The 27,488-nt window shown below is 36.2% G+C and overlaps 1 protein-coding gene across 2 annotated transcripts in view; it reads left to right on the top strand.

Moving 5' to 3' along the window:
• Nucleotides 1-27,488, top strand: part of FBXL7 (F-box and leucine rich repeat protein 7) — a 490,782-nt gene that overhangs the window by 448,266 nt on the left and 15,028 nt on the right. The gene's annotated exons all lie outside the window — the stretch shown is intronic.

The raw sequence follows: 27,488 nt of genomic DNA, 5'->3' as shown, positions 1-27,488 counted from the left end.
GGAACAAAAACCCACATGTGGTGGTTGTTGAGATAGCATTACTACCAGCCTTTTAAAGTCCAAGAGGTCAGAATGAAAATGAGGGCAAGAAGGATAAAAATGATATGGGCTGGACAAAAATAATTTATTTACTTAGAATTAAGAAAACTTGAAATTTTTAATTAAAACTTTTTAACCTTCAGTAAAAAATATTGCTTTCAATTTCCATTGGGAGTCAGAGCAAAGTGTGGAAAACAAACACAACTATATAAACACCAGAATTGTTAAGGCAAATTCTAAAGCCCACACATATTGGATCTCACACATATCACAATCAAATAGTAAAGCTGTCAAAGAAACAACAACAGAAGATTGTGATGGCAGGATTTAGAACAATGATGGCTGAAACTTAGGAGTCTGATTCAGATAAAGGAGAAGAAATGTTATTTCTTTAAACTTTTGATGATCTTTAACAGAATGTGTACCCTTTGGCCCAACTTGTGGCTCTTATTGTTGTGTTTGGAACAACCTTGGTTCATGGTCTGGAGATAAATCAGACAAATAACTACTGAAAAGAGTTTAATTGGCATGAATGTTTGAGGGTAGAGTTCTCTGGACCCTAACTGAACCCTGCATTCTTCAGAAGAATATCAAGTAACAACCTACTTAACCACTGAAACACAAGGTAGAAATGTTGCATAATCAAAAATAAAGTGTTCAGTGGCCATAGAATCCCATTTCTAAGCTCTCTATGGCCACAGCTTGCTGGCCTGCTCCTGCATTCTGTACACTGTGGCTAAAGGCCAAAAGGACATGATATCCTCTCCTTTTGACCTCTGTCAACTTCCCTTTTGTCCAGGCATCTTTGATTTCCCTAATAGAAGTGATTCCCTCCAAAGCGAGTCATAAGAAGAGCCAAGAAATTTGATGAAGCCAAAGTTATGTCCGTTCTCAGATTAATCTCCTACTTCAAAAACTGCCTGAAATCCCATAAAAGACCTCAAGAGACCAAGTAGATTCAAGACCCAGTTAGTAACCTCCCTTTGAGATAGTATTTTGGAGTATGCTTTAATCTCCTGCACTTAACACACACACATTCATACACATACACACACACACACACACACACACATACACACACATTCTCTAAATTCTTTCATTCTTAATTAATTTCTATCTAAATGTACTTGCCTTGTCTCCATTATATGTTGTACAAGTTTGTTTAAGTCACTATCTCCTATTTTAGAATATAAAGCCCTCAAGAACAAGGACAAGATACAAATAATTTCCTGAGTATGGAGTTATCAAACTCTAAGACTTAACAATAAATATGATTTAATGATGATGGGAGTATGATATGATGGGGGAATTGTCTTTCTTTAGTACCTGTAAGCAATCTGGTTCTATGACTCTCTAGAATTCTCATGAGACTTTCTAAGCAGGACAAGTCCCATATGGCTCTGGTCATCTTGTTTCCACTTCCAGTCTCCCCGGGGCCTTAAAAGTATCAACAGTGACAGCTTTATGCCTATTGTCCCCTCTTCAACATGGCTGTGCTTTTCTTTCCTTATCCCATATGTTTAATATTTGGGATGGAACAGGATGTTTAAAGTCACTGAGACGTATGTTTGTTTTCTTGAGAAGGCACAGATGCATCAGTGTATGCAAAGAGCTTTTAATTTCCTCACAATGCAAAGTGCCCAACACAGGATACATGTCTACAGCAATTACTAGTATCTTTCATAGTATGAAAAGACCTAATATTAGGTGGTCACATCATATTACTGCTTGTTGCCAAAATTATTGACTAAAGGCAACAGGAACAACAGAAAAAGAAAAAGTTACATATTCTAAACCTAAAGCTCACATCAAGGAAGCCTGAGAGCATTACTGCAGCCAGGCAAAAGTTCTTGGAAAAAGAAAAATTTCCACTTCATATGATAACATTTTAAAATTACTTTCATACTCAAGGAAATAATTTAAGGATTGCATTATATTTTTTATCAAAGGCACTTGAACAGGTGTGATAGCATGACCTCCCTGAAATTAATTTTTTAAAACTTGCAAAATTAAAATATATGTGTGGAAATGTAAAGACAGTTTCATTCACTGGTGACCATTAATGATTATAAACAATTAGCATTGAAAATACTATATAAATGCAAAGAAATATTTTCTAATTGCTCTTTTCCACATCTGGATTTGAAGATATTACTCAATATCTAAGATAATAATATAATATAACATATATTATATATTTATTATATATTATTATGAGATAGATAAGATGCTATCTCATAAAGACATGATGTAATAAGGTCAAGATACTGTTACATGGGAATTTGAAAAATCAGTATATACCTGAATAGGCTTAATAAATAAATCAGCTACGTACAATGCAGGGGTCAGGAAGACCTGTACATAGAGCCTATTAGAAGAACAGAAGTTTGTTAGTTCCCTAAAGTTATATAGCTGAACAAGTCATAGAAACTTTGAGAACCAGGGAAAAGACAATTTTGAAAATTTCTCAAGACTTGTATACTCTCTTGTAGCATTGACACTACCACCACCCCTAATTTATTGCCACCTAGATAATATTGCTATAGCCTGCTAACAGATCTTCCAAGCTCTCCCATCTAAAAATTCATTCTTCCTATTACTACCAATTGAGAAAATGTGTTCTTTCTTATTGTTTTAATAACCAATTTTACACACATGGCCCAAAAAATCCTCTTTTTGCTTGCTCATCCAAAGCCCAGTCTCTCAAAGACATTAATGACCTTGCCCAAAAATTCACCCCACCTAGACCATCTTATCTAGGTGGAATTCTTAGTGTAACCACAACAACTATTAAAATTGTATAAGACCAGGTGGAGAATAGATTCTTTTGTATAGATTGCTGGAGGTGGAATGATTAAAGTCAAATCCCCAGCCCCTCATTAGAAAAAGTCCACCTTTCAGTATAATATTCATTCTTTCATTGTTAACTAATCAGAGTTGATTTTCATCCTAGGGTGAATACCTCCTGAAAATACTTTTTCCAAAGGTATTTAAAAATTTAGTGACCTCCACATGAAGTTTTTGGTTACCAAGAGAAGCCACTGACCATCAATTTATTGATTATTTGCTAGCCTAATTCACAAATTGATTATTAATTACCCTGAAACTCCATCTTCCAGAATTTTCATTCATCTCAGTTTGTCTTACACACCTATCTGTGTGTGTTTCCCTCTTCTATCTTACTAGGATATCGCTTAAAACAAGGAATTTTAAGAAAAAGTTTCAGCAGAACTAATCAACATATCAGCCAAGTCTGACATTATATGCCATGTTTCACACCCACAGAATCTACCTCTTCACTGAAGGAAGTTTCACTCTATTATCTTCCAAGATCTGTTCCTTTCTGCACATGAGTATTGTTAGCACCCTGTGGAACTAGAAGTAGATGCTTTAGAAAACAATTAGTCTTTAATCAGTTTCCTTCCTGGGAGATACACAGTATAATCTTAGTGTTGAGGAATAGGAATGACACCTATTTGTAAGTTAGTAATATTATATACAACTTTTACTTATGGTTATTATTATTATTTTTCATTTGGTTATTCTTTTTTAGGAGATGTGAACAATCCCTGGGATGTGTAATTTCTCGTAGCAATGATGTTAAAGACAGCTTTCTACTGTACTTTTTATACATCGAGCAACAGAATTAGCAGAGGAAACATATTTTTTTGCTTATGTTATTTCGAGGAAGTTGAAGGCATTATTGTAGGAAATTTAATTTATTTTTTAGATTTTAAGCAGAGCTGGGGCATCTTATAGAGAGAATGGGGAATAGCAGACAGCCCGCCCAAGTGTTGCTCTGGTATGCATGAAATATGGAAAGTGCTAGAACAAGAACTCCAGTGAATTGAGCAGATCCCTTCTGGAGGATTTATGGAAGACATATACAATAACTCAGCAGGATAAGAAGGTGTTGAGGGACTGCTGTCTGCACTGATGGAGGAAGTGCCTACATCCAGGAGAGCTAAATGATACTCAGTTTCACCGTGAAATCCTATTAATTTATTTGTGAAACAATAGCAGTTGTATTTTTGTTTTCAGATTTTTCAACTTTTCATCTTCATCAACTTTTTATTTTTCACCTAAAAACCTTCTAAGATGATGAGATGCTTTTTGTACTCCCCACTCCTCTATCGATGATATAACAAAAGCAAATTCTGCCAAGCCATCTTCCTGAAGGGTGTCTTAGTGGTTTGGGAGCAAAACCCACAGTGCTCTGGAATGATTCGTTATTAGACAGATTCTTCTTGCTGTTCAACAAAAATAATTGTGAGTTCCTAGTTTTGTTTTAGTTTTTGTACAAGTCAATTGACAAGAAGAAAAAAGACACTTTTCTAAGTGAAACAGGATAAAGTTGGTCGAGAAATAAAATTGTTTCCAGGTTTCTAAGAAGGCATTCTGGAGTGTAAAATAAATAGTTGTTATAAAAGACTTAATGTCTAATTTCCTTCACAAATCAATCTATTTTAAGATGTTCCTGCATTTTGGCTTTTAAAAAATGTTAAACTGTGTATTTTGTAACCATTTTAAAGGTCGTTGTTTTTTTTTTTTAATGGAACTAAAATGCCCCCTTTTGATACCTTAGAATGACCAAAGAAGAAAAATTAAAGGAGCAACATCTGCCCTTTCTCTGTGACTTGAACAGATCATAATTTCTTTCTCTGGTTATCTAGTAGCCAATTAGATTGTCACAACTCATCATAAGTACATCGTCCTGAGAGGAAAACTAGCCATGTTCCCACTCATACTTTTATTCCTAGAATATCATGTCAAACAGTGGCTGTTATTTTATAATCATCATCATTGTTATTATTATTATTATTATTATAAATTCAGAGAAACAAGCATCAAATCCCAACTCTGCTGCTTACTAGCTGTTAGATCTTACATAGTACTTCTCTTTGGACCTCAGTTTCCCCATCTATAAAATAGGGGGGTTGGATTAAATGGCCTTTAAGAGCCCTTCCAGTGAGCTAGGTGGAAAAGTGGATAAAATGCCAGGTCTGGAGTCAGAAAGACTGGTCTTCTCGAGTTCAAAGCTGGTCTCAGACACCTACTAGCTATGTGACCATAGGCAACCTTGTTTGCCTCAGTTTCTTCAACTGTAAAATGAGCTGGAAAAAGAAAGGGCAAACCCCTCCAGTATCTTTGCCAAGAAAATTCCAAATGGGGTCACAAAGAGTTGGACATGCCTGGAAATGACTCAACAACAACAGAGATCTATTCCAGCTTCAAATCTAGGATTCCATGATAATATCCCAAGAGTAGATGATTATTTAAGCTTGTAATCATGGACTGAGAGCTGTTCTAGTGCCTGACACATAATCTAGTCCAGAGTCTCAGAGAAGTCAATTTATTTGGCTTAGGTTTGACAGCTAGTAAGTGGAAGAGTCAGCCAGCCTCTTCATAAACCAATGGATTACTTAGAAGTTAAAAATCAAATCCATGATTGATCTTCTAGTAAAAATATGGAATCTTTTTTTTTAACTAGCTAATATTGAAAGCACCTTTTTTTAGTTGTTTGGTCATCTCAATCATGTCCAAATTCTTGGTAAAGATACTGGTGTGGTTTGCCATTTACTTCTCCAGCTCCTTTTGTTGATGAGGAACTGAGGCAAACAAGGTTAAGTGACTTTCCCAGGGTCACCCAGCTCAGAAGTATATGAGGTTAGATTTGGACTCAGTAAAATGAGTCTTCATGACTTTGGGACCAGCATTCTATCCACTGAACCACCAAGCTACCCACTGAAAATGCCTAGACACTCAATCAAAAAAAGCCCATTTTATCATCATCCTTCTATCCTGAACTTTGAAATACTTTCTGCTCCCTTGATGACCTTTTTTTGGCCATACTAATTGAAATGAAGATTTGAAAAAAAAAAATTTTAAGAAGGAAGAATCTAGTAGGAGAATCAAAATCTAAACTAAACTGGAAAAATAAAAAATAGGAATCAACTTTTGTATTTATGTTTACAAGTTTGTCCCAAAGGAAATTAAGAGATAGATGGTAAATAGGTAGGGAGGTAGATAGACAGATGGACAGACAGAAAGATAGATAGATAGATAGATAGATAGATAGATAGATAGATAGATAGATAGATAGATAGATAGATAATCACAAATAAACTTTCTGTGAGGGAAATAAAGCTAGATATTGCAAACTATGAAGTGCATGATTTTTGTTTGATGATGGAAAGTGATAAGGCTTGTAAAGGAAGCCTCTAAATTATTTGGTGTCATGCTACATAAATTATTTAGTTTTAAGTGTTCAAGTATTGAACTTGGAGTCAGTAAAACAGGTCCAAATGCCACCTCTGACATCAGTTCGATGACCATGGGCAAGTCCACATCATCTCTCTGAGCCTTATTTTTCCCCCTTTGTAAAATGAGGTTAATAATACTTATAATATCTAGCCTCACACGTTTTTTGTGTGGTTTAAACAAGACAGTGTATATAAATAGTTTTACAAATTTTAAATTGCTATACAAATGGCTAATAGTAATAATGATTTGTTTCAATGCTCCCCTACAATGACATGTTCCATAAAATCATTATTATTTTACATTGAACTTGTTCCCTAGGAGAAACATGAACTGTGATGAAAACATAAAGCAAGAAATACCTAACAAGAAGTACGGTTCAGAATTAGAGAGATGGCTTTGAGTCCTCGGCCATTTTGGTAACACCCCCCCCCCCCCAAGGAAACCATTAGAAGGCTTGTTCACATCAGTTGTTAGCAGACAATGACTGTTCGCAGTCCGAATCCTATCATTGCCCTGTATTCTCCCTAAAGGTAAGGATGGACAAGAGTACAGCTAGACTAGAGCACTCTCAAGGTACTCCTTGTAGAGCAGAGTCACCCACCATGAAGCACTCAATCAGGATCTGAGTCAGTTTCAGGAAATTGAGGTAATCTAGAGAAACAAACGGATAATATTTACGATAGCTTCATTCCCGTTTAGCTTTTCTTGTCTCTCTTTGATGAAATCATCTTCTCTATACAATTTGCTCATTTGTTTTCCCAAGTAGTTGTATTTGAAAATAAAATAATACAAAAGGGGAAGTTAGTGGTAGAGAGTTTAAAAGTCAATGGACAAATAACCAAAAGAATGACAGTGGCTTCTTTTTTATTTACTCTGAAGAAAGTCTTTCTAATTAATTATTGACCTTTTAAATACTCTAAGTTTAATGAAGATTTCTCTTTGTTATTTGAATATTAAATTAATGAGATGCAGTACTTTTTTAACTGAAAACAGATGAAGTGTCTATTTACTAGAATGTAAATTCAGGGCTCGTCATATACTGCATTTTAAAAGATTCAGACTTTGGGTTTTTTTTTTAATCTGTTAGGGAGGAAATTAGCATGTAAGCATTACTTGACAATTTAAAATGGAAAACAATTAGGGATTCATCTAAGTATGCTAAAAAAGAGTCTGAAAAATTATGGATTATAGTCCTGTATGTAAAAAATCTATTTGTTACTTCAATTGTAGAGATCCTTTATTGCTGGTTCATTTCCTTAGCTTTGAAAGGCTATCAGTGAGCTCTCAAGAATATGGTATGCAAAGAGCTATCTGTCTTCTTTGCACAACTGTCAAGAAAAGGCAAGTTCTGCTGATCACAAGTGATGGATGAATCGGTGCAGAACAAATAAAAGTGTCGACTTCTTTTTAGATTACTGGACTTGAAGCGATCTTAATGGATCTGTAAAGTATGTTTCAATATATTTATAGTCACTTTTCACTTCTCTGTGCTACAACAGGTAATTCCAAACAGCATATACACCCCAAACAAACATACACACATATATCCATATAGATACCTACACCTATACATAGATATATGTGCCTCTGTGTGTATGTATATATATTTATATTTATATACATAAATAGGTATGCACATAGATATAATTTGAAATGCATTATGTAAGTTAGTTTGCTGAATATTATTCTTTTGTTTAGAGTAATATTTAATCTACTTCACAGTCCTAATTAGTTGTAGATAATTCAGAGAGCCAATAATAAAGTTGATTATAAAAGTTCATCTTTTCATCGACCTGATTTATCTGTTTCCTCCAAGGATTTCCTATATCATTCATTTCTAGCTTGGAGCAAAATTAGAAGAAGAAATGTAAGGAATGTCAGTAAAATATTTCTTCTGCAGATTACAGGTTAGACAATATCATATGATGATGTTTCAATGAGTCAAACTTCTGCTTGTAAAAGGAGTTACCAATGGCAGGAGGTAAAGGACCTTACTGTAAGACGATTTCAACTGTAACATGGGAACTAGGCTTAAGTCAGTACTATGTATTTTGCCCAAGTACTATGGGTACTATATATTTTGCCCAACCCCAGGAACTATCTAAATAAAACCAAAATTATAAGTTATCTGCCCATCTTCCCCTGACATTTTGCTAATAAAGAAACCAAAATATTGTTAGGTCATTTTTTGTTGTTGTTCACTCGTTTCAGTCATGTCCAACCTTCATGACACTGTTTGGAGTTTTCTTGGCAAAAGTACTGGGATGGTTTGCCATTTCCTTCTCCTGCTTATTTTACAGAAGAGGAACTGAGGCAAACAGGGTTAAATGACTTGCCCAGGGTCACACAGCTCAGAAGTATCTGAGGGCAGATTTGAACTTAGGAAAATGAATCTTCCTGACCACAGGCCCAACACTCTACTGTGCCACCTAGCTGCCCAGGCCTTTTTTTTTTTTTACCACAAGACAAACTAAACACAGAAAGCTTTTATTTTTCCTCATATCAGGCTTATACACTGATTTTTTTTAATACTTCTGCTTAAGCACAGATTCCAAGGCACTCAAGAACATAGAAATTAAATTAGCATAAAAGGAACATTAGACTTTTGTAGATAGACATGTCCCAAGGTATGGACAGGGTACCCTGACAAGGTTCAGAATGACTTTCTGGAGAAGTCAAAAGACAAATCTGTTAGATACCAAGGACCCATTTAGGAACTTGGTTGTAGACATAAGTCACATGGGCCTAATATTGACATTTCTGGGTTCTTTACATTTTTTTCAAATTTATTTTGACCAAATGCCAGATTTCAGTAGGTTCCTACCAGATAGGAGCTCACTATAACTAGAATTGTAATCAGAATTTATCCAGAGTCACTGCTGAGGGGATAATTTCAGCACTTCATCTTGATAAGGAGATTCAGGACATGAATCTAGGTCAAAGACAAGGCAAACCCCCACAGTACTATCAACAAAATCCATTAGGACCGACTATGACATTATTTTGGAGGCCATGTCATGGCACTGTCTAATAGGTAAGACTGCCTTATCACATTAAGTTTCTTTCAGTCCTTCAATAACTAAACGTTTCTTGATAGGGTCCAATCTGGGCCTGCCTTATATCAATTTGTGCTTCAAAGCAGAGTGTTACAAGAAGGTTTTAGTGTACTTACATTATCTGAAACTGGTTTCAAAAAAAAAAAAACTTGAAATAAAACAGGAGTCAAAAAGATTCCTGAAAATGTATTTTCCTCTACAAATAAACCTTTATAGTTGTGCTTTAAAAAAATAAAAAGCTCAGATTTTAGCTAAGAAAAGAAACTTTACTTTTTATGGCAACAGTTCTCTGCCTAGAGGACCTATAATGGAAAGCATCTTGTACAAAAGCTTTAGTAATCAGAGAGCAAAAATGCAGAGTTGCTTTGTAAATTCTGACTTGGGAAGGTCACTCTAATGTAAATATGCCTTCCCAGACTGTAAACAGCAGCGGTTTGAAAACAAGAGCCTGTATAAAATAGCCAGTTATCTTGTTGGGGAAAAAATGTGTTTAAATGAGCATGTGTGCATGAAACTTCCAGTTTGGAATAGAAAATATTGAGTCCATACTGTAATTACTAGAGACTTAGAATTTCCAGAAAAGTTGAAGCCTGAGAAAAGCTCTGTTTCTTACCTCAACTCAACCCCTCCCCCAAAGAAAGCAGGGGGAAATTTTTGGAAAAATTGAAGAGTAAGTAATAGTATTTGACCCCCTCCATTCATATAAATAAAATCACTTTGTTAGTTTTAGGTACATTAAAATGTTTTATGGATCTTAACTTGATTTGTTAATAAAATCTCTGCATCAACTTAATATTTGAAAATAGTTAATAACTCCCTAAGTACTTTCACATATGTTGTTGTGTTTTATTCTCACGGATCTATCAGTAAGGTAGGTGGGGCAGGAGTTATTATTCCTGTTTATAACTGAGGAGACTAACACTCAGCCAGGTTATGAATTACCAAAGGTCACATGTCTCAGAAGTAACAGAACTTGTGAGTAAATAAATGTGAGGTCTGACTTCTATGTCATGGGGTTCTGTTCCAGAGTTTCAGAATCTCAAAGTTGAAAGGGACCAATTTTGGTTATGTTCCATGTTATAAATTTAAAAGTATAATTCATCCATATGATAAATAATTTACTAATAAAAATCTTTTTTACAAATCCAAACTCAGATACTTAGTAGCTGTATGACCCTGAGTCAGTCGCTTAACCCTGATTGCCTCCCAAAAAAATCTACTTTTAATATTTGTTTAAAATTGAGTTAGAAATTCCTGAATACTAAGAAATCTTAGTATCTCTTGGGTTCAACTAGCTTAGATAAATAGGCTAACTTATGGAAATAGAAGTTATCCAAAGACCAAATTATAGTGAAACAAAGAAAGTTATTGTACTTTCTAGACTTAACCCCATCCAGAGTGTCAAGGAGATACAATTATCAGTTCTTCAAGGAGTTGGGGGAAAAGTTGCTAAAATTAGTAAAATAGAACTTTTTTTTCCCACTAGGAAATGTATCTAATCCTCCCTTTCTGAGTAGTCACTATCCACAGGATGCCCATACTTAGCAAAATTCAGAACATATGAAAATATTCAGCCCTTGAAAACATTTCAAAGGACTATTCCAGTATTAAATCCTAGGTAATCCAGTCATTTCAGCCTTTGAATCATGGAATCAAGAGATTTTCTGTAGAGTGGACTGACTGGAAAGAAATTCTTCTCATTTTTGAATGAAGTTTCCCTTTATTTCCTTCTTTACTTATAAGCAAAAGTATGCTTAGAACCTCAAAAGGTATCCATTTTTATCTGTGCCATTTAAAAAAAAATTTAGGTAAAAAATGTGCTGAACATATTCCAGTATAATAATTATTGAAGAAATTGACCATAAAATTTTCAGAGAATTCTTTAGCTAACCCCCAAATAATGCTCATCAAGTAGAAGATTCTTATATTTCTGTTTACTGTAAAATTCTCAGCTATCATTATGTCTTGTAGGACTTTGCTTTGCTTTTGGGATTCACACAGAGATCATTCCTCCTATATCCCCCTTGAATTTCACTACAGTTTGTTACTGGGTTGGTTTTTTTTTTTCATTCTTTTCTTCTTGCTGCTTCTTGAAGACAGCAGCTGTAATATGAGAAACTTTTCCATGTTTTATAACTTTCATTCTCCTCTAGATGTTTTGGAGAGGGTCCAACTTCGTGATATCACTAAGAAGCAACTTTAGGCCTCCAACAGTGACATGTGGATATTTATCCATTCCGATGTCCCATGCTGCTTTCGTATTACTTGCACTGTCAGCCAGCAAAGCAAATAATTTATCATTCCCTCTCTTTCACATATTTTACAGCTGGAATACCTGCAATGTAGCTGTTCTCTCCTGTTTTAATTCTATGGAAACTGGTTTAAATTTTTTTTAATGATATTCATAAAAACATATATTTGGAGCTTAGCTACCACCTGGTCCAGGAGTTCTTAGCCTTTTTTATGTGTTATGGATTCTCTGGAATTCTGGTGAAGCCTATGGACTCCTCAGAATAATGTTTTTAAATGCATAAAACAAAAAACATATAATTTCAAAGGCCACCAATCATATTAAAGTTTGTTGTTGTTAAGTTGTTTTCAGTCATGCCCAGCCCTTCATGACCCCATTTGGGGTTTTCCAGTTCATTTTATAGATGAGGAGACTGAGGCAAACAGGATTAAGTGACTTGCCCGGGGTCACACAACTTTAATATCTGAGGCCAGATTTCAACTCCCGAAGATGAGTCCTCCTCTTTCTAGGGCTGGTACTCTATCCACTGTGCCACCTAGCTGACCCTTTATATTAAAATACAGTTATATAAATATGAAAAAGATAAGTTCACAAACTCCAGGTTAGGAATCACTGATCTAATCCAACCCAAGAATTTCATTAACAAAGAAACTGAGAACCACACAGGTTAAAAGACTTGCCAGAGGGCACACACATAGTAACTGACAGGGCTGACAATTTAAATGAGACCCTCTGGCACCAAATCCAATTCTCTTTTCACTGGACCATCCTCCCTCTCCTTCTTACCTAGACATTTGTTTATCCATCCAGAAGCATTCTAAGACATACTGCTCCACTTCTTCCTTGAACAGACAATCTGATACTAGAAAATGGACTCACTTGTTCTACTGAACATCTGGCAAAATGGTATCAAGAGATCCATGCTCTCCTCATAGTGCATACTTGCACCCACCAACACAGATCACAATCCATCATTACTCCAGCAGACGTTCTTCATGAGTTGTTGTGGCCTACAATGACATCATCACCACCACCACCATCACTGTCATCATCATCATAAACAATCATTTAATAAGTACCATTATGTGCTAGAGCACTATACTAAACACCAATAGAAAACAAAAAGTGACAATACGTTCTGTTTTGTCAAGGAACTCACGGCCTATTGGAAGAGATAACATGGAAAGAATGATGCTTGTACAAGATACGTAAAATGTAAATGGCAAATCTCAAAGATAAAACACTGAGAAGGTAGAAGGGGTTCTTGAAAGTACTCTTATAGAGGGGAGGATTTGAACTGAAAGTTGAAAGAATCCCTAGGAGCCAGGGAATGAAAGCAAGAAGGTAGAACACTCTAGGAATGGAAGGGAGTCAATGAAAATGCCCAGGGTCAGAAGTGAGTCAGGAGTATCCTCTAAGGAATGGCGAGAAGGACAGCATTGTTAAATCAAAGAGCAGGGGATGGGAATGGAAGTATAAGAATCCAAACCAACCTTCTGATAATGCACCTCCCCAAACTATAGACAAATCAAGTTATCACCAGGCCCATATTAAAAAACTTTTCCAGTTTTCCAGTCACCACTTTCACTCTGTTGACATGACCCTGGAGAACCTGGGGCCTCCTCCATACACCAAAACATCAGAGTAGAACATAAGCAAAAAAGTCATTTAAACACTTCCTGCCAGTTTGTATTTGCAATTTTTGACAATTGCTTTTTCAAAAGAATATATGTCACCAAAGCCTTGTCATCTTTATTTTTTCCCTGTTCTTCATATTTCATTTGTTTATAAGTTAATCCTTTAAGGATTCTTTTGTATATAGTTTTTACACTGTTTGGTTACTTGTGAACGGATAATTCAATTCAACCAAAATTTATAGTAAATGCGAGACACTGTACTTAGTGCTAAGGGGACAAAAACAAAAAATACTGCCCCATGGTATGTTCTACTGTGGAAATGTTATATTTAGACTGTGATACTTTGATGTTTACTTTTTTTTTAGCATCATTGATATGCTCACATCTACCAACAACAATGACCAAAATTCATATATGCCTGCCCATACCAGGCAACTCCCATCTATATCACCCTCCACTGGGAGTTCCCCAATGTATTGGGGCTCTTGCTCTAGCTCTCTTGACATCATGTGAATGCTAAAGGAGCATATAGGGCCCATTGATTGGGGTCGCTCTGCCTACATGACCACTATCATTTTTTCTGGTCAGAGGTCACTGATGATATCCTCTCCAATACCTCTTCTGAGTAAATTTTCATTGGCACATTAGATAAGTGTAATATGAAGTTGATGTGTAATCCATTAGAGGCAGCTAGGTGTCAGAGTAGATAAAGCACTGGGCATCCAGTCAGGAAGACCTGATTTCAGATCTGGCCTCAGACACTTGCTGTCTCTGTGACTTTGGGCAAGTCACTTAATGGCTGTCTGCCTCAGTTTACTCAAAAGTAAAAGAGATAATAATAGCACCTACTTCACAGGGTTGTCATGGGGCTGAAATAAGACACCATTTGTAAAATGCTTATCAGTGCCTGGTGCACAGTAGGCACTTAAATGCTTCCTCTTTCTCTTCCCTTTTAGATGATGCCAGTAAGGCTAAAGTAGCAGTAGAAGAATGATGCCTTCTGGACAGGAAACACTATATAGAATTACTTTGTACTTTCTTCATCATGGGCCTTACTTATAATCACAAAGGACTTTTTCATTTCTGCACAACCCTTTATACATGCCAGTATTTTTTGATTATCCTAAAATATTTGTGGATACATATTCCATTTGATGTAAGGATGCAATGACTTTTTAAAATTATTTTTCAAAGTGAAAATTTTTCATTATATGATAAGTTGGTCTCATTTCTCTAAAGGAAGAAAATAATGTTGCAGCTTAAAAGCTACCTTAAACATACATATAGTAATAGTTTGTATAAATTTAGTAATAATGTTCCTTCAGAGTGAATTGTCAACAATTGTTGTAGCAATTTTCCTCATGGATCAGGTTGGGTAGCAGACTTTGCCACAAAACATCAAGTTAGAAAGAATTTAATTGTGATTTGCATGTTATAAAAATATATAAATATCACCAAAACATGTGTTTTGTATTCTAAATTGTATTCCCTACTAAAGTGGGAGACTATTGGAGTTGTACAAATGGAAAGAGATGAAATTATTTTAGCTCTTTTGACACATTCTAAATTCAGATAAATTTATATTTTTACCCCTTCATAATGAAATATACTACACTTGACTCCTTTGTGGCTGTCAAGGTCGTCCTTCTTAACTTAAAAAGCTTTTACGCTTACTTTTGGTGGTTTTTACTCTAATCCCTTCACATAAGGAGTTCACCAGATCAGCTACTGGTTTTTAAGCTCCAGAACAAGAGTTTCTTCACCTTGCTTGTGTCATAGACCCACTTTGGCAATCTGATGAAGCCTATGGACCCCTTCTCAGAATAATAGGAATTGCTAAATTTCAATTAGAATTTAATGAAAGTCAAAATCCTAATTTTTCCCCATCCAAGGTCACAGAAAAACCCTTGATCTATAAGATGAAATGGATAGTACCTGCCACTTCCAATGTCCATCCTACATTCAAGATTTTCAGTTTAGCAATATGTCCCAATAGAAGTCAGGAAGCAGAAACTTTTCTTTCCTTGTCTATGCACTTGTATGAGGGCAGTGCCCACTAGAGGCAGAAATACAGTTTGATCATGTAAAAGTGGGGCAACCTGGTATAAAGGACAGAGAGTTTGAACATCTTGCCTTCTCCCAGATAAGCTGATCACCTGAAACCTCATTACCATGCAGATTGAGTTTGACTTTGATACTCAACACCTCCTCAGTTTCCCTTCCCATTGATTGAAGGGTTGAAGGGTGGAGCAACCAATATGCTCCTCCCAAAACCTTCCTTAACAGTGGGCTCAGAACTTTCCAGGTAATTCTTCATTTTCCAGAGGGGACTGCTTGCTTTGAACTCTGTGAACATCATGCCCCAAGCCAGATCCTCCCCATCACTCCCCCACACACACACATTTCAGCTCCTTTACTATATTTTCTTCCCATTATTTTATAAGCTGCTTGAGGGCAATGATCACCATTCTTTTTCTTGTGTGTCCCTAACACTTAGTACAGTGGTTGGCACATAGTAAGTGCTTAATAAATGTTGATTAAATTGAATTGAAAAAGAGAGATCTGGACTTAAACTCAAAAGGTCTTAGGTTTGGCTCTAACCTCAGAAACTCACTAGTTGTATGACCCTGGGGAAGTTATTTCACTTTTCTGAGCCTCAGTTTCCTCATCTGTAAAATGAGGGGATTGTTCCTGATCTCTAAGGTCTCTTCCTGCACTAAATATATGAAGCTTGAGAGTTGCCCTCTTACTGTACAGGAATTATAAGGATCAGATACATAGATGGTTGTGGATCATTATTTTTAAACTTAATGGAATTTTTAGAAAATAAATGGACAGCAAGGCAATAGAGGAATAGTTTATTATTCTAAAAATGATATTCTAAGATGTCTCAGTTTTTCCAGTTAAAGTTTAAAACATCATCAGAATAACTAGGAGATAACGATAATTTCTGGGCATTTTCTAGGCTAGTGACCTCTAGCAATATTCTTTAGTATCTGTGTAGACTGGAGCAAACCACTTAACTTAGACCTTTACTTTTCTCATCTATAAAATGGGCAAAGCTATGTTTGCCCTGCCTACTTCACTCAGCTGTTGTGAGGATAAAAGGAGAAAATGTATGGGAAAGTCTATTGCCCCTCAGGTCCCTTCTAGCTCTAAATCTATGAGCCTATGAAAATACTTGGAAAACTACAAAGCATTGTAGTCATGTTACTTCTTTTTAAACATCTATCCCTTGTATTACTTTTGTCTTTGCTTACAATCATTTATGAAAGTAAAAAACAAACTATAATATGACCTTTCATATGACTGAACACTGTTTATAACCAAGAAATACAATTAAGCAAAAACGCCCAATTAAATGACCCTAGTAATCATCCACTAGTCTGCCATGAGAGGTATATTTTGTTATGTTCTCCAGGGCCATCATGATTTTTAATCATTCAGAGATTGAATTCTTTGAGAGAGCTTTTCATTTACATTGTTTTAGTCACTGTATATATTGTTCCTTTATTTCTGTTTATTTCATTCTAATTTATTTAGGACATAAAAAAACCTATCCTTATGTATCTCTGAATTCTCCATTTTATCATTTCTTACTGCATAATACTATTCCATTACATCCAATTACCATGAGGTATTTCTGAATTGAAGGACAAACAATGAATGAACATTTCTTAAGTTCTTACCATGTGCATAGAATTGTACTAAGAGGTTGTGATACAAATACAAAAATACCTACCCTCAAGGAGCTCACTTAAACCCACGTGATTTCCATTACTTTGCTACCACTAAGAGTTTGTGACTTCTGCACAATTTCAGATTAGCCAGGATTTCCTCAGTACAGGCATGTTCTCCCTCAACTCATGGTCTTCATAAGGTTCTATGGCCAGAAGAAGTTGATTGCCTGGTGGCTAATCTTCAGGCAATGAGCCCCTCAGAATAGCTAGGCAGATTCTCCAACAGCTGAAACAGATCAAAGCCTTTCGCACACTTCACCAGCTCTGTCCCCATCACTATGTGGAATTACAATAGACATGTAGTGGTCAGAAAGCTATTATGGTCATCATTCTTTCCATCACTACTATTATTAATTATATGATAACATTTAATTCTTTCAAACAAGTACCAATCTCTTCAAAATGCTATATATCCTGAAACCATTCTTCTATGCACCAAAGACTGCAAAATGAGAAACCAGAGACTTGAGACTTTTGCTGTAGCCAGTGAAGCATTTCAGATTTACTGGCCCAAGTCCCCAGGCCTCACCTGCTTTCTCTCCTCTCCTGTGTGTACTGAGAAGCGATATTGAAAGACTGCTGTGAATTCTGCCGCAGACCCGCTGCCAGAAGAATTCCAACCCCCGGCATGAGAGCCAAGAGGGCTATTACCCAGCTACTGAATTTGTAACAGAACGTTCCCCACAATCATACGATAGCATGATCTCATTTGGAATATGAATCCCTTTGCTGTGTATGTTATAAATACTGAGGAAAAAAGAAACCCATCTGAAGATGGAGCTGCACTATGTTCTCTGCATGTACTAATGTTGTCTCCATCGCTGCTCTAAGTGTGTGGAAAGAACGTAGGAAGGAGAATCATTCCCTTGACACAAAGCTTAGAAATCTAAATCCCACACACAGTAAATATATTTCTTTCCTCAATGTCCCAGTTCAACATGTGCAGGTCCCTAAAGGGCATTGTTAAGTGTTCTCTTTTTCAAGATGAATTGAGCACAAGCAGGCAAGCGAGAGGTTTCAGAAACTTAACGGCTGTTAAAATGTCAAACCAAAAAGTCTAGGCTTGCTGGGCTCTCCTGAGATTGCAATGAGTTGTCTCACCTGCCTAAGAAAAACATAACATCAAATGCAATTCTCTTCAGCAAACAAAAGTTGGAATTAGGGTACTCAAGGTCTTACAGCAGTAGTGTCTGAATATGGAGTTGGTTAAAGATTTAGTTTTCATTTTGCCCAAGTACAAGGAGAGAATAAACAACTTTCTGTTCATATGAGTAATTAAAAATGTATTGTGTATGCTCAAAGAGATAAGAGAAGTATTTGCCACACCATGGACCATGAATGACTAAATATTCTGCACAAAAGAATTTGTTTACTCTGTTTATTAAATTTTAGAATTATGTTGGAAAACAGGGAAATTTTATGGGAAAAGCTATAATTAAAAGGAAGAGTCACTGTTTTAGAAGTAGGTCAAGAATATTCCACAGTAAGGCTTCAGCAGATATAGGCAACCTTATTTAAACCTAGAGAATAAACTTGACTGCAGAGATCATTCAAAGGAAAACGTATCAGAAACAAGACAGGTCATTAAGACCCAATTTATATCCTAAGAAAGATCTATGAGTATGAGCTAATTCATTTATATCATTTCCCTCCAGTAGAATTGAAGTTCCTTGAGAGTAGGAATAATTGCATTTGTTCTTCTTTATCCTCAATGCCTTGAACATAGTAGAGCTTAATCGGTTGTTTTTAATTGTGGAATTATAACAGGATCACAATTCCACAGATGTATTGTCATTTCTTAAATGACTTCATGTCTCCTGAGTTAGTTGGATGTATTTTTTTTGTTGTTGTTGCAAGATTGCCTTAAATGTTTCTCTTTTGTTGATTAGTTTTAAATAAGTTGTTTTGGATTACAACGGTTCTTTTGCTTTTTTTGAAAATTGTATTCTATTATTTCTACTGATTTCATATAGCTAGAAAGTAATTGTGGGTTAGTCAAAATGCTGTTCCTTCATGAGTGAAATCCTTTCTCCTGGCTGTTTGTAAAATTTGTTGTTTGGCATTGAAATTCTGAAATTTAACCACAATTATAAGTAGGAGTTTTAAAATGGGTCCTTTTTTTCTGATGGTGATCTATAGATTTAATCAATCAGTACTTTGTAATCTGTGTTCAAAAGTTCTCGGCAATTTTCTTTGTGTCATTCTCTGTAGTATGTTAGTCTAATGTTTTGTTTGTTTTTTTAATTTATGCTATTTTTCTATGACAATTTATCTCTGTGTTTTCTGATTTTAAGATTAATCATTTTGACTTACATAACACATACACATTATTTCAAAACTATTTTGTCTTCATTCTTTCAACTTTCTTGCACTTCTTATTTTTTTTTTTAATACCAACTCTGATTGCCTCTTTAGTGCCTCTGCTACTACAGAGAAATTTTCCATTTAGTGTTCTACGTTGTCTACACTATTATTGTTCCCCATTGTTTCTGCTTTGTGAACTATGATTCCTGTCTTAATATCCATCCAAATATCTTTTACAAGTGTTATTTCCCTTCTGAATCATTCACATGCTTCCTACTGTCATTTCCTTACTTCTAAGGAATCTACAGAGTTCTCTTTTTCATGGGAGGTTGAAGTTCATTCTTTTCTACCATATAATTAACTTGCTCAAAATGTTATGCTCTTTTGTAAACTCATTTTTCTGTTTTGTGAATATCTGCTTGTATGCTAGGCTTATACCCAGTTGTTCTCTCGGATTTATTTTTGCCTTTGATCTTTTTTTTTTCTTGGATTCATATTAACTTGCCCCTGGCTCCTGTCCAAACTTCTTCTCCCCTCTCCCTTCACCTGCTGTGGCATGTATTTTATCTCCTAAACAAAGACTTGAAGCTGAGCAATCTCAGGACGTAGTGAGGTAGTCTGGCTCATTAATATCCCAGGATAAACCCCATGGGGAGAGTACCGACCCTAGCAGGTTCCTAGTCCCTTTTCCCTTAGGCTCAGAAGCTACTTCCTCTCTGGAAAGCTAGACACAACCGCCTTTTCCACCACTACAGACTACAAAGTTGCACTCCCTTTCCATTTATGACTGGGCAGAATCAATGCTGTCTTTCCCACCTTCTGTGGAACATTGAGGACTGGGTTCAGTCTAAGTTTCAGCTAGAGAAATATTAGACATGATTGAAAGGTCACATTTGAGAAGGAAAAACATTTTCTCCATCATAGACCCATTAATTTCAAGAAGAAAGGGACTTGGGGGGGGGGGGGGGCGGCTAGGTGATGCAGTGAGTAGAGCACAGGCCCTGGAGTCAGGAGGACCCAAATTCGGTTCAGGCCTCAGACACTTAACACCCACACACAAAAACTAGCTGTGTAACCTTGGGCAAGTTACTTAACCCCAACTGCCCTCCAAAAGGCAAAAAAAAAAAAAGAAAGAAAGAAAGGGACTTGGAGATTACCTACCATTCTCCTCATTTTATATGAGGAAATTCAGATCCAGAGGCTGGAGAAGGAAATGGCAAACCACTCTGGTATCTCTGCTGAGAAAACCCCAGATGGGGTCACAAAGAGTCAAACATGACTGAATTAGCTGAACAACAAGAAGAAGAAGATCCAAAGGTTTCCCCTCTACAGAGGTAGAAGAGACAAAATTTGAACCTGATTCAAAATCCAGTGCTCGTTACATTACACACTTCCTCTATAACCATCAGTTGGATGCCTCATCATGGAGTGAAAGTAACTCTTCCCAAAAGAATTCAAGGTCTAGCGGGTCTCATCAAGCCAGAAAGGTTTCAGAGATGGACCTGGTAATATTAATGATATTTTGCTGTAAACTGTATGCCTGTAGTTAAAAAAAAAACACACACACACAAGCAAAAAAAAACCCAGATTAGCTAAATTCAAAAATTCATCACCAGAAAGAGTTTTTAATTCTATGATGTTATTTCATGATGATTTTACCTTATTCACTGCTTTCATCTTCTAATATTATGTATCCAGCTTTAGTCACTATAGATTTGGGTCACATTTCCTTAGCTTGAGATTTTTAGACTGACAGATAAAGCAGAAAATAACTATTCTGCTATTTATTGATCTTCACCCTCCCCCCCCCCCCCCCCATTGGTCAGAGAGACAACATTGTTCTTTTCCTTTTGGCAATTTAGCCTTATATCCTGAATTATCAATTATCAAGTTTTGGGTGGTAGCCTATGTCAATGTTGGAAATGGGAAGAAGAACAGATTGGCCAAAAACATAATTTGGACCAACTACGGTTTATTGAGTTTGCCAGAAGGAAAGTCTCATCCAAAGAGGCAAAGACTCCTTGAATGAACAGTATGCACAGCTTGCATAGGTTTTAGAAAATGAGAAATAGGGTAAAGCATAAAGCAAAAGTTGATTGGTCAAGGTCCCAGTTGAACAGGTTGCACAACAGGATACTTTGGCATGTCCTCATTTGGGTTACTTATGAGGGAATATACAGACATATATGTGTAAACAAAAGGAAGTGATTCTCAAAATGAGTAACTCTGGATCCACACCTACTCTTATTATACTGATTTAAAATTAAGAACATCCAGTCACCTAATTAAGCATGGATGGTTAATGGATGGATCAGAAGCCAATTCTTCCCTCTTTGTTACAAAGGGAAGAATTTTCTTTTTGAGCTATTAATATACATTAAAGGTTTTTATTTGCCAGTTAGGCAAATAAAGGATGTCAGTGGTAGTGGTCTTTTTTAAAAAATCATTTTAAGGTTCTTCTTTTAAATACCTCAAATAGGTATGCATGTGAAAGTTCCTTGAAAATTAAATAATGCTATAAAGATGTTAACTATTATTGAATATCTGCAATGCATACTTGCTAGGGATTTAGAGTAAAGAGAGTTCTAGGTTCTCCTGGCCCCAACAGTATAGAAATTATTGACCAATTAACCAGTATACTTATATATATTGAATATACTTAAATCTGGGTTCAAGGAAAGTATAAATTCCTGATCTTCCACTGGTTCTGCAGCTGGGTTTATATCATCATAATTGAAGTGTTGGTGTGTTTATTTTTAAACCAAAAACTAGGTGCATATGTTTCATGGAACAAAATCACTATAGGATTTAACATAATTTCCACTTTGAAAGGGATCTAAAGATTTTTATTTTTTTAGGGTAACAGAGTCCTGTTATTTGCCTTCACTCATGAGGAAATTGAATAGATATAAGATGGCTATGTTAATACAGTGGTTGACTTCCTAAGATCCCCCTTCCTGCTCAGAAGTCTAAACCTTTTGAATATCCATCAATTCTTTATTCTTAGTAATATTTCCTCACACATGTATTATTTTCAGAAACTCAGATTGACCTTCTTTACAGAATAAAAAATATATTTTTTCTTTCTTTGAATATTTAGGAAAGCAGATTGTCATAATACTCAAGAATTATCTCTCCAACTGCCTTGCAATTTGCAAGTATATCTCACTTAATTCAGTAGAAATATTCTTGAATGATGCATGTGATTTTATTTTAATCAAACTAAGGAAGATTCTTATTTTTAAAAAACAATCATTATTTTGTTGTTAATAAATATTTGAAAAAATTAATATGTTAATTAAATTTATATATTTATATTTTTTAAAATAAGAAAGACTTTAGTAAATCTGTTAATAATATCCTCATTATTCTTCCTTCACATGCCTCACCAAATTGTTTCGTTTAGCAATCACTGGATAAATTGCCCTGTCAGTTACTTGTCCCATTTTCTTGAAAGAACCGAGGTAAGAGGGAAATAAGGAATACGTTATTCTCTAATCCTCATCCTCCATTGCCTATTATTTAAACCACAAGCCTATTATGTTTATCCCTGTAGTATATATGGCACATTGCTCACATTCAGTTCCTGCTAGTTCATAACTATATAAATATACGTATGTATAAACAATACCCTGTGTCACATTACCCTGACCAGCATCATTTCACAATAATGTCACTAGTACTTTATAACTAAACCCCATTACAACATCATATAATCCTTCTGTGTTTCACTCAGCAAAATTTTACCATTTTAACATCATTCTTATGTGACTAATGACTCCCTCATAACATTGTTTTACCTCACATTATGTTTTTAAGGAACCAAACAACAGCATAATTTCATTGGTAGAGTTTCCTTATCCAGAAATTACCTATATTAATGAAATCACAAATCAAATCCCTATCCCTTAATAACAATATTGTTGTTGTTCAGTTTTTTCAGTCACATCTGACTCTTTGTAGCCCCATTTGAGGTTTTCTTGCCAAAGATACTGGATTGGTTTGCCATTTCCTTCTCCAGCTCATTTTACGGATGAGGAAACTGAGGCAAACAGGGTTAAGCAACTTGCCCAGGATCATACATCTAGTAAGTGTCTAAGGCCAGATTTGAACTCAAGAAAAGGACTCTTTCTGACTCCTGGCCCAACATTCTATCCAATGAGACACTTGAGATCCCCTTCAAGGGGATCATTGGTTACTTTTTTTTTGTTTCCTTTTAATTTTGTTTTGTTACCTTTTATTGTTTTCACCTGAAGCATTTCCCCATCACCCCCTTATAACAAAGAAAAACATTTAAGCAAAACAGAAGGCAATGGCACCTGACAGAATGGACTATATTTCCTGTCTAGAGGGGAGAGGTACAACCAATTCTCTGGGACTATGATTGATCATTACAATAATTCAAATTCAGCTAACCTTTAGTGTTACATTAATTTTGTACATTATCCTCCTAGCTCTGCTTTCTCAGTCTTCATCCTTATTGACTTCCCTACTTCATTTAACACCCCTGACCACCATCTCTTCTGGATTCTCTCTGCTCCCTGAGTTGTCTCTTCACTGGTCTCTCCAGATTCTCCTCCCGCTGTTTGGCCCCTTTTCTAAGTCTCCTTTATCAGATCATCATGCCTGTCTTAAACCTCTGCATGGGCCACTCTAGGACTCTGGCCTGGTTCCTTCCTCTTTTCTGTTCAGTACTCTGGAGGACACATAAACATTTCCATGCAGATGACTCCCAGGTTTGCATATGCTGCTCAAGTCTCTTTCCTGAGCTCCAGTCCCAAATAACCAACCTCTTACTGGACATTTCCAACTAATTGTCCTACAAGCATTTCATACTCAACATGTCTAAAATTGAATTCATGTTCTTTTTCAGAAAAATCCTTTCCTCTTAACTAAGGTGTTTTTAACTAATCTTCAGTTATTCCCTGTCTATTGTCTATTTCCCTACTATCTACAAATATGACCATGTTTCCCTCAATCCTATATCTCTCCTCCTTTTTGTGACTTAAGAAAGGTGTCTCCAATCAGTGCCTCCATTTCCTTTCCTCTCATTCCCTTCTTAAATCTTTGCAATCTGTGTTCAAATATAATCATTCAACTGAAAGTGTTCTCTCCAAAGTTGCTAATGATCTCGTAATTGCCAAATGTAACGATTATTTCTCCTTCTTCATCCTTCTTGACCTCTGTATAGCATATGACGCTATTGACAATCTTGCCAATCTTTTTTCTTTAGGTTTTCATGACTCTATTTCCTGGTTCTCCTCCTACCTGTCTTCCACACTTTCTCTGAATCCCTTGCTAGATCATCTAAGTGATGCCTACTAATAATGGAGATCTTCCAAGCCTCTGTCCTGGGTCCTTTTCTTTTCTCCCTGTACTCTTTTTCACTTGGTGATCTCATTAGCTTCCATGGTTTTAAGTATCAACTCTATGCAAAGAACTCTTACATCTATGTGTCCAACTATAATTTCTCTCCTGATCTCCAGTCCCACATCTCCAACTGCCCATTGGACATCTTGAACTGGATGTCTCATAGACATCATAAACTCAACATGTCCAAAACCAAACTCATTACCTCCTTCCCACCAATACCCTTCTTAACTTCTCTATTACTGTCATTATTACTTAACTACTCCTCCATTACGGATGCATACCACCATCCTCCCAGACACACAGGTTTGCAACTCCAGTGTCATTCTTGATTCCTTACTCTCTCTGAACCCCAACATCCAATCAATTGTTAAGTTCTGCTATTTTCATCTTGGTAATATTTTCTTGTGTATACCCTCTTCTCTCCTCTGACTTTGACATTACCCTTGTCACTTCACACCTGGACTATTGCAATAGCTTGCTGATTGGTCCCCTTACCTCGTGTCTCTCCCCACTCCAGCTGTCAAACTGACCTTCCTAAATCAAAGGTTATGGCATCACCCTCTATTTAATAAACCCCAGTAGCTCCCTGTTACTTAGAGAATCAAATATAAAATCCTCTGGCTCCTCAAAACCCAGCCTCTTCCTACTTTTCCAGTCTTCCTACACCTTATTGCCCTCCGTGTACTCTGTGATTCCGTGACTCTGACCCTCTTGCTGCTTTTCACACATGATATTCCATCTCCTTACCATGTGCATTTTCATTATCTGTTCCTCAGGCTTGGATGTTCTCCCTACTCATCTCCACTTCTTTCCTAGCTTCCCTGGCTTCCATCAAGTCTCAGCTAGTCCTACCTTCTGCAAGAAGCTTTTCTTATACCTCTTTAAATTTAGTGCCTTCCTACTGATACTACCTCCCAGTTTATCCTGGATAGATATATGATATGCATGTATCATATATGTGCATGTATATATGCATATAGATAAACATATAGAAAGAAATGGAAGAGAGAGAGCTAGCATGCAAACAACTGTGTACATAGTTTTTTGCATTCTATCTCTCCTATTAGACTGTGCACTCCTTAAGAGCAAGCAGTGGGGTTCTTTTTTCCCTTTCTTTGTATCCCAGTGCTTAGCATAAATCCTGGCACATCGTAGGCACTTAGTAAATGCCAGCTGACCATTTACTATTCTGTTGAGGATACCACCATTCTTCCTGTCACCCAGGTTCACAGTCTCAGAGTCACTCTTGATGTTTCCCTCTCTTTCACCCTTCATTTCTAAGGAGTTGCCAGATCTTATCAATTCTAACTCCAAAACATCTCCTCTCTGCTCCCACAGCCACCATCCTCATTCAAATCACTAACACTTTTCACCTAGACTATTGCAATAGATTTCTAATGTTTTTGTCCACCTCCAGTCTTTGGCCCCTTTCTAATCTATTCTCCACTTAAATGTCATGTTGATATTCCAAAAGCATGGGTCTCACACTGTACTTCCCTGCACAGAGAGTTCCAGTAACACATTTTACCAGGTAGAAATACAAACTTGTCTTTTTTTACCTTTAAAGCCCTTCAAGATCTAACTCCAGTCTATATTTCCAGACTCAATGTGCATTAATTTCTGTTGTACACTCTATGTTCCAGTCAAGCTGGCCTAATTATTTTCCCCTAATACAACTTTATATCTCCTCTGTGACTTGCACAAGCTGTGGCCCATCCCTGGAAATTACCCCTCCCTCATTTTCAGCTCGTGGAATCTTTCTTCTTCTTTGAAGCCTACTTTCACCTCCTGCATGCAGCACACAGTTGGGTCAAAGGGAAGAACAGTTTAGTAGCTTTTCTCACATAATTCCCAATTGTCTTCCCACATTGTTGGATCCATTCACAGCTCTCCCAATGGGGTAATACTGTACCAGTTTCCCCCACGGTACTTTAAACATTGTTTTTTTTTTCTCTACAATCTTTATCACTTTGAGGCATAGGAGGTAATAAATACCAGATATTGAAGCTGGAGTCAAGCCTTGAGTTTGAATGCCAGCTCTGCTTCTTACTATCTGTGTTACCCTTGACAAGCAATGGATCAACATGCATTAAGCACCTATGTGCTAAACACAGAGCTCTGTGATCAGTTTTCTCAGTTGCTTAACCTTTTGGTACTTCCTTTCCCCATCTATGCAATGAGGAGGTTGAACTAGACGAAGAGGTGTAAAACTCCAGCTGTCCACATGGGCTCCACTTGGGCCTAAACCAGATTAAAATGTAATTGGGAAATGTATAATAAAATAAATATAATACAATACAGCATAGATAATGTTAATTTGTATTTTTCTAAATCAATATGAGACTGTAGGGATCAGTCTCTATTTGAGTTTGAGATCACTGGATTAGATAACTATCACTAATTTCCTTTCTGGATACAAATCTATAATCTATGTGTTTTTATTAGATGGTGGTCTTTAAAGTAAAAATTTGTAAGATTTAGAGTGTTAAAGAATAAGTATCACATTGTCTTGTAGATAAATAAGCTAAAGCTTTATCCATAATCACTCTCCATTACCCACTATCACTTTTCCCTAATCATATGGCCTTTTTAAGAACAGCCACACTTTTTAAGCCACCATGTAATCGTCAGTCATTCTGAATCCATAGTGAAAAATGTCAATTTCACTTTATGATGGCATCTCACTCATGTTCTATGCTCCTATCTCCATGAAAGATTAAACTTGTATGAAGTCACAAAACTTTCACTGCACACCAATTCCCTTATAAGAAATGATTCCTTTTAGATTAAAGTGTTGTCTTTTACTAGCCTCAAGGTTTGACTT

Source organism: Petaurus breviceps, unplaced genomic scaffold (assembly GCF_028583685.1).
Source record: "Petaurus breviceps papuanus isolate PSGF00001 unplaced genomic scaffold, PetGlider_PUasm1.0 47, whole genome shotgun sequence".
Lineage (NCBI taxonomy): Eukaryota > Metazoa > Chordata > Mammalia > Diprotodontia > Petauridae > Petaurus > Petaurus breviceps.
This window is presented reverse-complemented; position numbering and strand designations above follow the sequence as displayed.